The 12940-nt window shown below is 42.9% G+C and overlaps 1 protein-coding gene across 6 annotated transcripts in view; it reads left to right on the forward strand.

The window, feature by feature from the left end:
• The window catches only part of SAMD11 (sterile alpha motif domain containing 11), a 130229-nt gene that overhangs the window by 27512 nt on the left and 89777 nt on the right, over positions 1-12940 (forward strand). The window lies entirely within an intron of this gene.

Consider the following 12940-nt stretch of genomic DNA (forward strand, 5'->3'; position numbering starts at 1 on the left):
TAATTCATCACAAAGTGCCAACACGGCAATTTAACCTTAATAATGTGCGGATCCACAATTGCACACAATCTGCTCGACTGTGGTCCCGACACAGTCCAATTTGCTCCACAGTGGTCCCCACACAGTCCAGTTTGCTCCACAGTGGTCCCCACACAGTACAAATTGCTCCACGGATGTGTGCCCAAAGAGAGGGCTCTGAGTGCCACCTCTAGCACCCGTGCCATAGGTTCACCATCATGGGGCTAGGATATGAAGTTATACAATTTTGAGTATTTCCATTTACTCTGAAAAGCAAAAGAGGAAATATTTTTTATTTTTGCCTTTTTTTCTTACCTTCAAATCAGGAAACTCTATTTGTGTTCTAAAAAATTGTAGTTAGATCAGGACTTGGATTCTTTTATGGGAGACTTAGCTGGTTAAAGAGGACTGGTCTCCACTTCACGTCAATGAAGCTAGTAGCATACGTTCACAGCCGCCGCATCACGGACGTCATGGGAATTTTTCATGCATTTGTATGTTCCTCCAGTCATCTGTTATTGGTGCCGTTAAATCCAGCATTAATAATTAAATAGCCAAGTGGGCGGCTCAGCAACAACTGCATCATTTATAGAGAGACGTTTATAGTAGTATGGGCCAGTTGTCTATAAAGATAGATAGATAGATAGATAGATAGATAGATAGATAGATAGATAGATAGGAGATAGATAGATAGATAGATAGATAGGAGATAGATAGATAGATAGATAGATAGGAGATAGATAGATAGATAGATAGATAGATAGATAGATAGATAGATAGATAGATAGGAGATAGATAGATAGATAGGAGATAGATGATAGATAGATAGATAGATAGATAGGAGATAGATAGATAGATAGGAGATAGATAGATGATAGATAGATAGGAGATAGATAGATAGATATATAGATAGATAGATAGATAGATAGATAGGAGATAGATAGATGATAGATAGATAGATAGGAGATAGATAGATAGATAGATAGATAGATAGATAGGAGATAGATAGATAGATAGATAGATAGGAGATAGATAGATAGATAGATAGATAGATAGATAGGAGATAGATAGATAGATAGATAGGAGATAGATGATAGATAGATAGATAGATAGATAGATAGATAGATAGATAGGAGATAGATAGATGATAGATAGATGATAGATAGATAGATAGATAGATAGATAGATAGATAGGAGATAGATAGATAGATAGATAGATAGATAGGAGATAGATAGATAGATAGATAGATAGATAGATAGATAGGAGATAGATAGATATGATAGATAGATAGATTAGATAGATAGGAGATAGATAGATAGATAGATAGATAGATAGATAGATAGGAGATAGATAGATAGATAGATAGATAGATAGGAGATAGATAGATAGATAGGAGATAGATAGATAGATAGATAGATAGATAGGAGATAGATAGATAGATAGATAGATAGATAGATAGATAGATAGATAGGAGATAGATAGATAGATAGATAGATAGGAGATAGATAGATAGATAGATAGATAGATAGATAGATAGATAGGAGATAGATAGATAGGAGATAGATAGATAGATAGATAGATAGATAGGAGATAGATAGATAATCGCTACCCAAAACATATAGCCTGACCACTCATGTGATTGTAGCAAATATCCCCTCCCTGTCTATAGCTCCTTAGACTATGTAGTTTTATCCTTTGGTTAGATATGTACTTTTATCTGATCCTTTAGGTTTGTCGTTTGTGGGTTTTTCGCCTTCAGTTTACCCCCGCCCATCCTCAGTCACTAGGAAAGAGGACAAATAATAAGGTCAGGACATCTCTCACTGACTTCTGTTGTATAAAAAAAAACAAAGCCGCCCGCTGGGAAAATAACCATAAATGTTCATTATTTGCCCAAGAAAATCAATTTGTCTTCGAATTGACCAAATAAAATAACGTAATTTGCCGGAAAATCCCCCAGGTGTGTCAGGCAAGACTTCGATCCTCTTACAGGAGATAGGGAAGAGGGCAGGAACGTGGGAGGGCGGTAGCGACAAACAAACCAAATTATGACATGTCTATAACTTTACACGACAGCTATAAATGGCACAGCCAACCACTTGTTTATGAAGTATTATGTAATATTGTTTAGGTTGGCGTGTTTCATACGTTGATCTTAAGTAGCTGGGAGCGCATGTGTGAGCGGGCCACTGATCCGAGAATTTTTTAGGGTTATTTCAGGATTCAGTGGTTTGGATGAAGCTTTCTGGGATCTCCCGCAATGGCGCGCTCCGTGAAGATTTCCTTTGCATGGTGCGAGGATCCTGGGTCACATTCAGTGGGCATGGTTACATTGTGTAACCTCCTAAAATTCAGCACTGCCCTTCATTCGCTTCAATCTCAGACCACCTGGAAAACACTTTACTAGAATTGGCATGTGCCATATTTAGTAAGAATTGTGCAATTTTTCTGACTCCGAACTTCTCCAAAACGGACTCCCACTCCACAACCCCCGACTAGACAACCCTGGAAGCAATAGCATACTGGGTCCCCTCTTGTCGAAGCCTCTCCCACAGATATTACTAGGGTCTACTCTTTCTACAGGTTGTTTAGTCGCTTTCCCAAAAACCCTACGAGCTTGAGGTTTGTGCATTGACAGAAGAACCATTAGAAATGCTCGCTACTCGCCCTGTAAATAAATAGTGTTACATCAGCATGTTCTGAAGTCATTACCGTCACTCTTGTGATGTACAGTGATTCGGATAAGCTGTTTAATGCCTTCAAATTTATAGCAGAGATATTCCTGCCACAAAGATTTATGGGATATTACCTTAACTGCATAGATGCTGCTCGGAGCGATAGCGTAGCACGTTTCCTATGGTTGTTTGCCAATGTGTCTCTATGTACCCTTCTACGGTGATGTGTACCTATGTTGATAGCGCCTTGGCCGTGGTTAATAGGCGCTTTGTTTATAAGAACCAGTCTGAAATAAATCATATTGGGTGCTTGGTTATGCAAATATGGCCCATGTGGAGGTGAAACGCTACCTGGGCTCATTCCGGTGAAGATCTAGTAGCGCTATGGTTAATGACAACCAATATATTGTACATGTTTGTGACTTATGGTGGAGTGGCACTGGAGATCCCAGTGTATCTGTACCCCACAGCACTACCCAACAAAGCGGACAGTGTTTTTGTTGACCTATCTGAAGGCTACTCAATGCCAGTAATTCCCTAAGTCAACTTTCTGGTCCTGTCGGAGCTATGGTAAATAGCTGTATATCGCAAATTGTGTTGATTTTGTTAGCTAGCAAAGTGGTGACACAGGCTTAGTATGCAACCTTTATACTTTTCCTTGTTTTACGACAAGCCTGTCAAGGGTGATTTCTTCTGCCCTACCCGAGGGCAGGAAATGAAGGAGCTATATTATATATAGAAGCTCTGTAATATATTGGTTTATATGATTTTCATGGTGTTTTTTGAGTAAATCCTGACAGGACTCCTTGGAGAGGCAGGAAGAGTCCTGAGTAGTCTGCCCACACATGGTGATTGACAGTTCTACCTATATCATTGTGTGTGCACAGAAATCACTGTCAATCACTGTGTAGGCGGGATAAGCAGGACTCTCACTGTCTTCCCTAGGAGTCCTTATGGCTGTCAATCACTGTGTGTAGGCGGGGTAAGCAGGACTCTCACTGTCTTCCCTAGGAGTCCTTATGGCTGTCCATCACTGTGTGTAGGCAGGATAAGCAGGACTCTCACTGTCTTCCCTAGGAGTCCTTATGGCTGTCCATCACTGTGTGTAGGCAGGATAAGCAGGACTCTCACTGTCTTCCCTAGGAGTCCTTATGGCTGTCAATCACTGTGTGTAGGCGGGGTAAGCAGGACTCTCACTATCTCTCCTAGGAGTCCTTAAGGCTGTCCATCACTGTGTGTAGGCGGGATAAGCAGGACTCTCACTGTCTTCCCTAGGAGTCCTTATGGCTCTCAATCACTGTGTGTAGGCAGGGTAAACAGGACTCTATCTCTGCCAGGATATAGGTGATATTATTATTTGTTACACAGCTGTTTTTGCTATTTTGAAGTGGACGGCACGTAAAGTGCACAGGTTTTTGGTATTATTTCACGTATATTCCTATGCTTCAGAGATGTGAGTAGCTCCTTGTCTATTACTACAGGGTCTTCTTATAAACTTTGGTTCATCACCCTGCATAGTGACAAGTACTGTCTATGAGTTGTAGTGTGGAAATCTTTTATAGTGAACTACTAAATCCTTTGCCCAACATGTATTATATATGGAGACATTCGGTACTTGTCATCTACTTCATCTCTCTAAGGGACAAGATGGCTACACGTAAAAAAACGTATTGTATGTATGGCGTCATAAAAGTACTAGTCTGGTTAGGATTAGCAAACCCTTTGCCTTCTGTTGTCATGGGCCACAGATCGTCTCAGATATTTCTGACTTGTATCAGGATACCACACGGGCGAAAACTAATATCTTCTTGTTTTTAACGTCCCATGAAAATTCTTAGCAGTGGCTTTTACAAGGAGGAAACCATTATTTATTATCTGTGAGAGTAAGCACGGGGTGGTTTATGGTACAGGGGGTGGCGCAGGGATCACAGTCTGGATGGCAGGATTTCCGTCACATATGGAAAAGGTTACGGTCTCTGGTCTCCCAGTAGTGGGTCGCCCAGGGTTTTTCTTTTAATCTCACCCCAGGGCAGCATTTCCAAAGTAAATGTAGGGGACCTCTCATGATTTTCACAGCTCCACGCCGTTCATATTAGGCTTTATACTAATTTATAGTCTCTAGCGCTAGGCTTTGTCGTGTCTAACTATATGCAGGTTGGGAAAGGTTGACCATTTAGGTCATTTTTTTGTTGAGATACCTTAAAGGGAGCTCATCACATTGAAACTGTGGTCAAATCTGTGAGCGGGTTGTTATAGAGCAGGAGGAGCTGAGCAGATTGATATATAGTTTTGTGGGATAAGATTCAGTATAACCTGTCGTTTATCCGCTGAAATCTCTGCTCTTTCTGTGGTGTGAAGAAAAGGGGCGGGCCTATCAGTGAGTTAGTTGTCAATCACTGCTAGGACCGCCTCCTTGATGTCTCAACATAGAAAGAGCAGAGATTTCAGCGGATAAATGACAGGTTATACTGAACCTTAACCCACAACATTATATATCAATCTGCTCGGCTTGTTTTGCTCTAAAAGATGGCTTCTACAGATTGGATCACGTGAACGTTCCTTTTAAAATTAACCTCAACCAGAGAAAATCTGCTATATCTGATACTAGTAGATCCTTTGTTGAAGTTTAGGGTTGGGATTCAGCCTCGTTTTAGAGCCCACAGTCATCTTGAATGGAGTTGTCCTTTTAATTATGCATATATTGTTCCAGGTCAGCATATTACTATTAAACGATGCCAGTAACCGGCGTGACGCTATAATGGCTCCCTCAATCTTATAACGTGAAGAAAGCGTGGATGCCCGGCTTAATGAGACATAGCAATTAGCGAGTAATCATGATGGATCTCATGAATGACTGATCAAAATATAAAGCAGCGGCGCGGGCAGGCCGAGGATAGACTGACAAGCCGGAGCTCTTTCATCGCAGTACAATAGTGGCTCCGTTGTGACTGCCGGTTCCACGCAGATCCTTTATTGTTTCATTTAAAGACTTTTCATGGCCATTCATGGTGAGATATTTCTGGAACACCTATGGTGGAGTGCAGGAGCTGTTTGGCATCGTTATGCAAAGGTTTCATAAGCAGGATCCCCATCACCACCACCTAGACATACCTGGCCTGCCAAATTATAATGTCCCCTCAGTGGCCCCCACATAGAATAATGCCTCATGTGGCCCAACATACATTAATCTGTCCCCCATTGGCCTGCAGTCTCCCTAAGACAATACAAAAACATACTTACCTATGCTGGTGCCAGTGTTGCTTGCAGGCTTTGGCTTTAGTGATGTCTGTGGATCGGTGTTCATCATGCCTTGCTGCCTCGGACAGCATTAGTCACATAACCCAGAGCTGATGAGACCCACCACATGTGACAGCACCCGAAATGCAGGAGCCCAATGGGGCCCCTGCTGCCATACAGACCAATGCAAGTGCAACATTTACTCTATGGTTAAATTGTCCCTGGTGGGGTGATAACTTTATGTTTCCAGTCCCTCATACTGGGGTGTAGCTAAAAGGGGGTGCAGGGTTAGCAGTCACTGCTGGGTCTTAAAGGCGTCTTTGCAACATAAGAATACACCAGTATTAGGGTAAGCTCAGACTACTGTTCGTTGCTGTCTTCTGGAGTAGCTTTTCTTCCATGGTGGGTGAGAGCCATCGACATGGTAATGTGGATGAAGGTACAGCTATAGCATTTGGCACCATAAGCTTCAAGTTGTGCCTCTGCTCTCATGCCCTTGGCACTGGAGATCTTGGAACACATTGGACCATCTTTGGGTCATCTGAAGTTCTTGATATCTCAATATATTTCTTGGACCAATTGCTCCATTGGGGCAAAACACTGAGCCTCATCTTTTAAGAAAAATAAATGGCAAAAACGACCCGCTATAGCGTTTCCTAGCATTGAACGGTATGGTAGAGCACTTTCATCACTGTAGGCGTCTCCAGCATGGCAGGAGTTAACATGGGAGCAGTGCTTTGCTTGTTATTTTTCCTTTCTCTGCTTCCGCACGCTCTTCACAGCTTGCTGCCGATGAGGGACGCGCAGCGCTGGGATCAATTAAAGCCTGACGAGCCCTGACTGGGGAACCTTTCCATTTCAGCCCATCTCCAGATGTCACAGCTGGGGATGCAGCTGTTCTGACCTCCTCCTGCAACCCAGGGAGGTAGAAGCGGAGGGCCTTCATAATCAGTGTGTGTGTGCACCTTGTGCGTATGTAATATACATCATACAGAGAACTATTGCACAGCGCATAACTGCTATACATAAGCCCTATTCATGGGCCTAATGTATCAAAACCAGCAAAAAAATAGTCTGATTCCCCAGAGCCGCCCATTACGGCTTAGCTTTATTTTTTTTTAACTGCATGGAAAAAATTATAGTTGGACTCTGGCCGTATAGCCAAGGACATTTTTCTATTGCAGCTTTGATAAATCGCTTTTTGAGGGTACATCCAGCCATGACACAAATTGAGCCAAAAATTTCTTTAAAAAATCTGCAAATCCATGCCAAAACATGCAAAGATGCCACGGCAAAATCTGCAGAGGTAACGTGGATTCGTCGTGGATTTTCCATGGGTTTCACCCTGTTCATTGAAGAGTGTGAAATCCGTTGTGAAAACCCACAAAATCAATGCTGGGGATGTAAAAATGGCTCCGTAGATCAATTTCCATGCAGATTTCTACCAGATTTTTTTCCTCATTCACTTTGCTGGTAATGTAAACGCTGCAGATTTTCTGCCTGAAATTCTGTGATGAAAAAATACATCGTCTATATATCTCATTGGGACATACCCAAAATCTTTGACTCAGTCATGGATGTATATATTGGGGAGAATTTATTAATCCATCCACGCTAATTTTAGATAGGTGTTAATGTGGAAAATCTTTGGTGGCCCCTTCATGCACCAAAGATTCATGCACCATATAGTGGGAGTAGCAGGAGGCCGAGACAAATTTGCCAGAAAACTGGCCTGAGTGAATCATGAAATCTACTCCAGTTCCTGGTGCATGTATGAAGCCGGAGTCTCGTAATAATTCGAGCAAGCCTTGCACCACCATGAACTTGATTAAGACTGGCGTAGGATATGCCAGTCTTAATAAATCCCCCTTCCATGGTTTAGTAATATGGTCAGGCAAGACAGAGTATATAGTTTTGTATATGCTAGATTATCATCAGATTAACGAAATTACGGAATATTTTGTTTTCATAGAGAATGGATACCGTTTCCGTTTTCCAAAGCAGTAAAGCTGAGCAAATCTCTTCACCAGCTCCCATCTGCCATCCAAAAAAAAATACGGGTTCGCCCACTTCATGATTCGCGCTTGCCAAATTGATGCAAACATTTAACAAATCAATCCAGCCATTGTATTCTATTGACTGCTAAATCAGCAAATCGGGAGGATCGATTGGCCATCACTAAAAATAAGTGCTGATCAGATGCGATAATGATACGTGTGCGCCAGAGGACTGAGAGAGACATTAAAATGACATCTGTCTGCGGAGTCTCCAGCCGTGTAAGCGGACCGGACCCCTCTCATTTCTGCATTTTTATCAGAGGTTAATTCTGGAGTCGGAGGAAGAGATAAGCTGGCCACACGTATCAGATAGCAGCTGCAGAACCATTGTTGGGGAGAATACTACAGCAGGTTGGAAGGCTCCCTGAGCAGGAATGTTATTTCACTACGGGATAAGCAGACGCTAGCCGCGCCATTTATCTCCTGGGAAAACAAAGGAGTGAACAGATTCCAATCCAACCTGACCAAGCTTACTACCTCCAGTATGGAACTGGGAATTGTCAGATTTTATGTACAAAGTGTAGCCAACCTGTATGCAAGGAGCGAGACGAAATGGACCGTAACTGAAGTGGCCCCTGGGCCTATACAGACTATAGGGTAGAGAATATCAAGATCTCATGACAGCGCTATGTGCGTTACACCTAAAGGATCCATCAAGTTTATGGCTTAACGGTGGTTTGGTAGTAAGTACTACTACATTGTAGCACTGGGAGCCTACGTTTGGGTAACATTTGGCACTATATGCTTAAAATTTGCATGCTTTTTGATGTTTTTCAGATTTCTCCTTGGTGTTTTTGTTTTTTTAGAAGACTCCAAAAATGTACAGTTGAGTAAAGTGATCCTAGTATTGAAATAGCGGGCACCAAATGAATCACTCAGCACCAACTCCAACTCTTTGTATCCTCCAATACCCGCCACTCCACCAATTCCAGTACAGTTATAATTTTTCTCTAGCTCCCACCATTCCTGAGCAATAGGTGCTATGGGTTTCAGCACCCAATAAGCTAATTATGTTTTATACTATCAGGTGGGTGGTCACTGACAAACTGCTCCAGTTTGAGACCACCCACCTGACTGTAGAGGGCCTAATTAGCATATTGGTTGCTGAAACTGATTGCTCTGGAATGGTGTGGGCTAGAGAAAAAATTCCAACAGAATTAAAGGAACATCACTTATTGAGAGATGGTGAAAGGTTCTTGTTAAACTGTGGGCCCCAATGAGAAATCTGTTGCGCAGCCCCCTACCTATCATGGGCCATTTATAATATTAGTGTCTTCTTATGTGGCAAAGGGGCCTCTGGCCTCCCTCTGACATTGCCACCCAAACTTATACACTGTCTTAGATCATGTTAGTGCTTTGCAGAGAGAATCCCTGTGTTCTGCAGCGCCCCCGCAGGCTGGGATTATATAGGCACCAGAATACTTTATTAAAGGTACAGTACTATAAGAATATGTGGATCACGCTATATATCTAATTGGGTTCTTGTTTTATGTAAATGTTCATTAAAGTCTTGGAGGAAGACCGTGATATGTCCAGAAGTCGCTGGGGGTGAAAGGTCAGCCGGGAGCTGTGACAGCTGGGAAATAGTGTGTCTTCTTGTGCAGATAGTCACCTTCCCTCCCCGTGTCGCAGTTAAATGCCTGCATATCCTTCCTTGTTATTAATCACGGCTCCCTAGATGTTCTCTGACTACTGCTAACTGCCCCTCGGCACCTTAATGGTCATAAAGAGTTTTTATGATCCAGTCGCTATCTTTTCTCTCTGACGCACATTCAATCACAATGAATCCTTTCCTGTGTCCTCTCCGGGTAGACTGTATTTTTTAATTTTTTTTTTCTTTTCTGTCTGGCAGGATGTGCCGCTTCTTTATTTTCTGGCGACCATTAGCTTATAACATGCCAGTTTGCATTATGCAGTGAAGGTCAGTCGGTGTAAAGAAATATCTCTGGTCGGTTGCCGTTACGGCTCTTACAAGTTTGGTACATTAAAAAATAAAAACTAAAAAAAAAGGTTTTTTAATTATGCAACTTTCCTTACTCGCTATGGCCATCGTCGTTGCCTGCCCCTCGCTGCGAGACGTTACAGTATATTGGGTTATTGCTCAAATGACAATTCCCTAATAGAATCACAAGCAGTCCCAGGAACTGCAGGGACTCTCTGAAAATGACATTCAGGGCTGCCGAGAATTACGAATCCACCAAGCATGCCCTGAGGCCTTCCAGCAGACGTGCTGCTTTATGACTGCCTGGGTCTGCAGTATAGTATGCTGTAAACATTAAAAATGTATAGCCTGACTGAAATGTGCAATTTATGGCATTTAAAGCGACTGTCCATGTCCGGACAGGAGCTCAGAACTTATAAATGCAAGCCTATTGCTTCAAGGGATGCTATTTATTTTCCTAAGATCCTGCTCCTTGGATGCTTCTTCACTCTGCTCTATAGGACAGAGTTGTGACCAGTGACCACAGTTTAGTTAGTGCCTACAGGGAGTCTTTGGTACTCTTAGCCACACCCCCAGCTCATCATTGGCTCAGGATGCTGCTCTGTCCCGCCCCCCAGCGAATTTATCACCTCTGATTGGTTGCTATATACATAAACACAAGTCTGTCACAGGCTCAGCAGGATGTCAGTGTATGACGGTTTAGTCTTCCATAGTAATCGATCTTGCCATGGATTCTGTAGCTGATAAAGCCACAAAACCCGGACAAGAGGCTACTCCTGACTAGCAAGCCCGCTGACACTCACTTGTGTGAACCAAGTCCAAAGGGTCGCTGTAAATGTATTTGTATGCTATTCCTAGCATGCTGATATAGACAGTTGTGTTCACACTGGTGCCTTGGTGGAAATTGATTTATTCATGAGGCACAATCGAGTATTTTTTATCACCCCGTGCCAGTGTTTACTAACCCGAAGAGCTGACACTTTAACAGTAGCAAACGCAGATCTATTTAACCCGCCCATAGAAGCTTGGCATGGGTGCAGGCAAAGCCGTCTGCGAACCATGGACAGGGTAAAGATCATAAAATTCTTTCCCGCCCCTATGCCAAGTTACTGTGCCGTGAAAATGGGGGTGGAAACTCTCTTAGAGGTTCCCCTATATTAATAACTACAGTAACTGCTGCTTATGTGACTATTATAGAATATAAATTGTATGACTACTGCATTCTTGCTTCTAATTTTTTTCCATGGAACAAATAAAGTTTATTGATCGGCACAGGGCGCTATGTTTTATGTTTTGATTCGGTGTTGCCCATGAGGAGTAATGGGATCTTAGCTACGGGCACTTGTAAGATGACGGACACAGATACATAGAGTGCTGTGTTCTCGTACTTTGTAGGGTATCACACTGCATGTAAACTGATACAGGAGAGCCTGCAGCAATGGTGCCTGAGATCTGATCCCATTACTACGCCATGGATGCAGCCCATGCAAAGAAGTACAGGACTACCTGCAGCCATGGTCCTTAGGGACTGACATACCGCATGGTGTACATTAGAACTTCTAGATTTTTATGGGTTAATCGCAATTTTGCAAAGTGGTGGCTTATGACTAGGATATGCCATTACTTTATGATTGGTGGTACTTCCCAATTTTGGGGCTGGCTCCAGTTCACTTACAGCTGGGTGGTCAGCTCTGAGGGCAAGATAAAGCCGCCCCTTCTTTCCCAAAATCAGTGGGGGTCCCAACGTTCAGATCAAAGAATGACGGCTATCCTATCAATATGCTATCGCTTTATAAGATAGGAATACCCCTTTAACCTAATTTAGAGAACCCCTTTAAATAACAACACCTGTTTGCATTACTTTTCAATAGTTTTTAACGGTAGTTTGTCACGACAACCCTGCACATCAACTCAGCCCTGTAGATAGGTTAGGGTCACCCGAATCAAATAGTGTTTTTTCCTAGTGATCTGGTGTCACCTTGGCTGATGCTGAGATAACGCTATTATATCAATATGCAAATTATCTATTTGGATCAAGGAGGAAGTTGTCACCTATTTGGAGCAATGACCACACCCTTGTTCTCCAAAGAGCTAATTTGCAGCATGTTGACTCAGGGGACCCTAACCTATCTATCTTCATGGCTGGGTTGATATTCTGGTTCTGGTGACAATAACCTATGTATCTGCACAGCTGGGTTGATATTCTGGTTCTGGTGACAGTAACCTATCTATCTGCACAGCTGGGTTGATATTCTGGTTCTGGTGACCCTAACCTATCTATCTGTACAGCTGGGTTGATATTCTGGTTCTGGTGACCCTAACCTATCTATCTGCAGGGCTGGGGTGATATTCTGGTTCTGGTGACCCTAACCTATCTATCTGCAGGGCTGGGATGATATTCTGGTTCTGGTGACACTAACCTATCTATCTTCATGGCTGGGTTGATATTCTGGTTCTGGTGACCCTAACCTATCTATCTGCAGGGCTGGGGTGACATTCTGGTTCTGGTGACCCTAACCTATCTATCTGCAGGGCTGGGTTGATATGCTGGTTCTGGTGACCCTAACCTATCTATCTGCACAGCTGGGTTGATATTCTGGTTCTGGTGACCCTAACCTATCTATCTGCAGGGCTGGGGTGATATGCTGGTTCTGGTAACCCTAACCTATCTATCTGCAGGACTGGGGTGATATGCTGGTTCTGGTGACACTAACCTATCTATCTGCAGGACTGGGGTGATATGCTGGTTCTGGTGACACTAACCTATCTATCTGCACAGCTGGGTTGATATTCTGGTTCTGGTGACCCTAACCTATCTATCTGCAGGACTGGGTTGATATTCTGGTTCTGGTGACACTAACCTATCTATCTGCAGGACTGGGTAGATATTCTGGTTCTGGTGACACTAACCTATCTATCTGCAGGGCTGGGGTGATATGCTGGTTCTGGTGACACTAACCTATCTATCTGCAGGGCTGGGGTGATATGCTGGTTCTGGTGACACTAACCT

This window comes from Leptodactylus fuscus, chromosome 6 (genome assembly GCF_031893055.1).
Source record: "Leptodactylus fuscus isolate aLepFus1 chromosome 6, aLepFus1.hap2, whole genome shotgun sequence".
NCBI classification, from domain to species: domain Eukaryota; kingdom Metazoa; phylum Chordata; class Amphibia; order Anura; family Leptodactylidae; genus Leptodactylus; species Leptodactylus fuscus.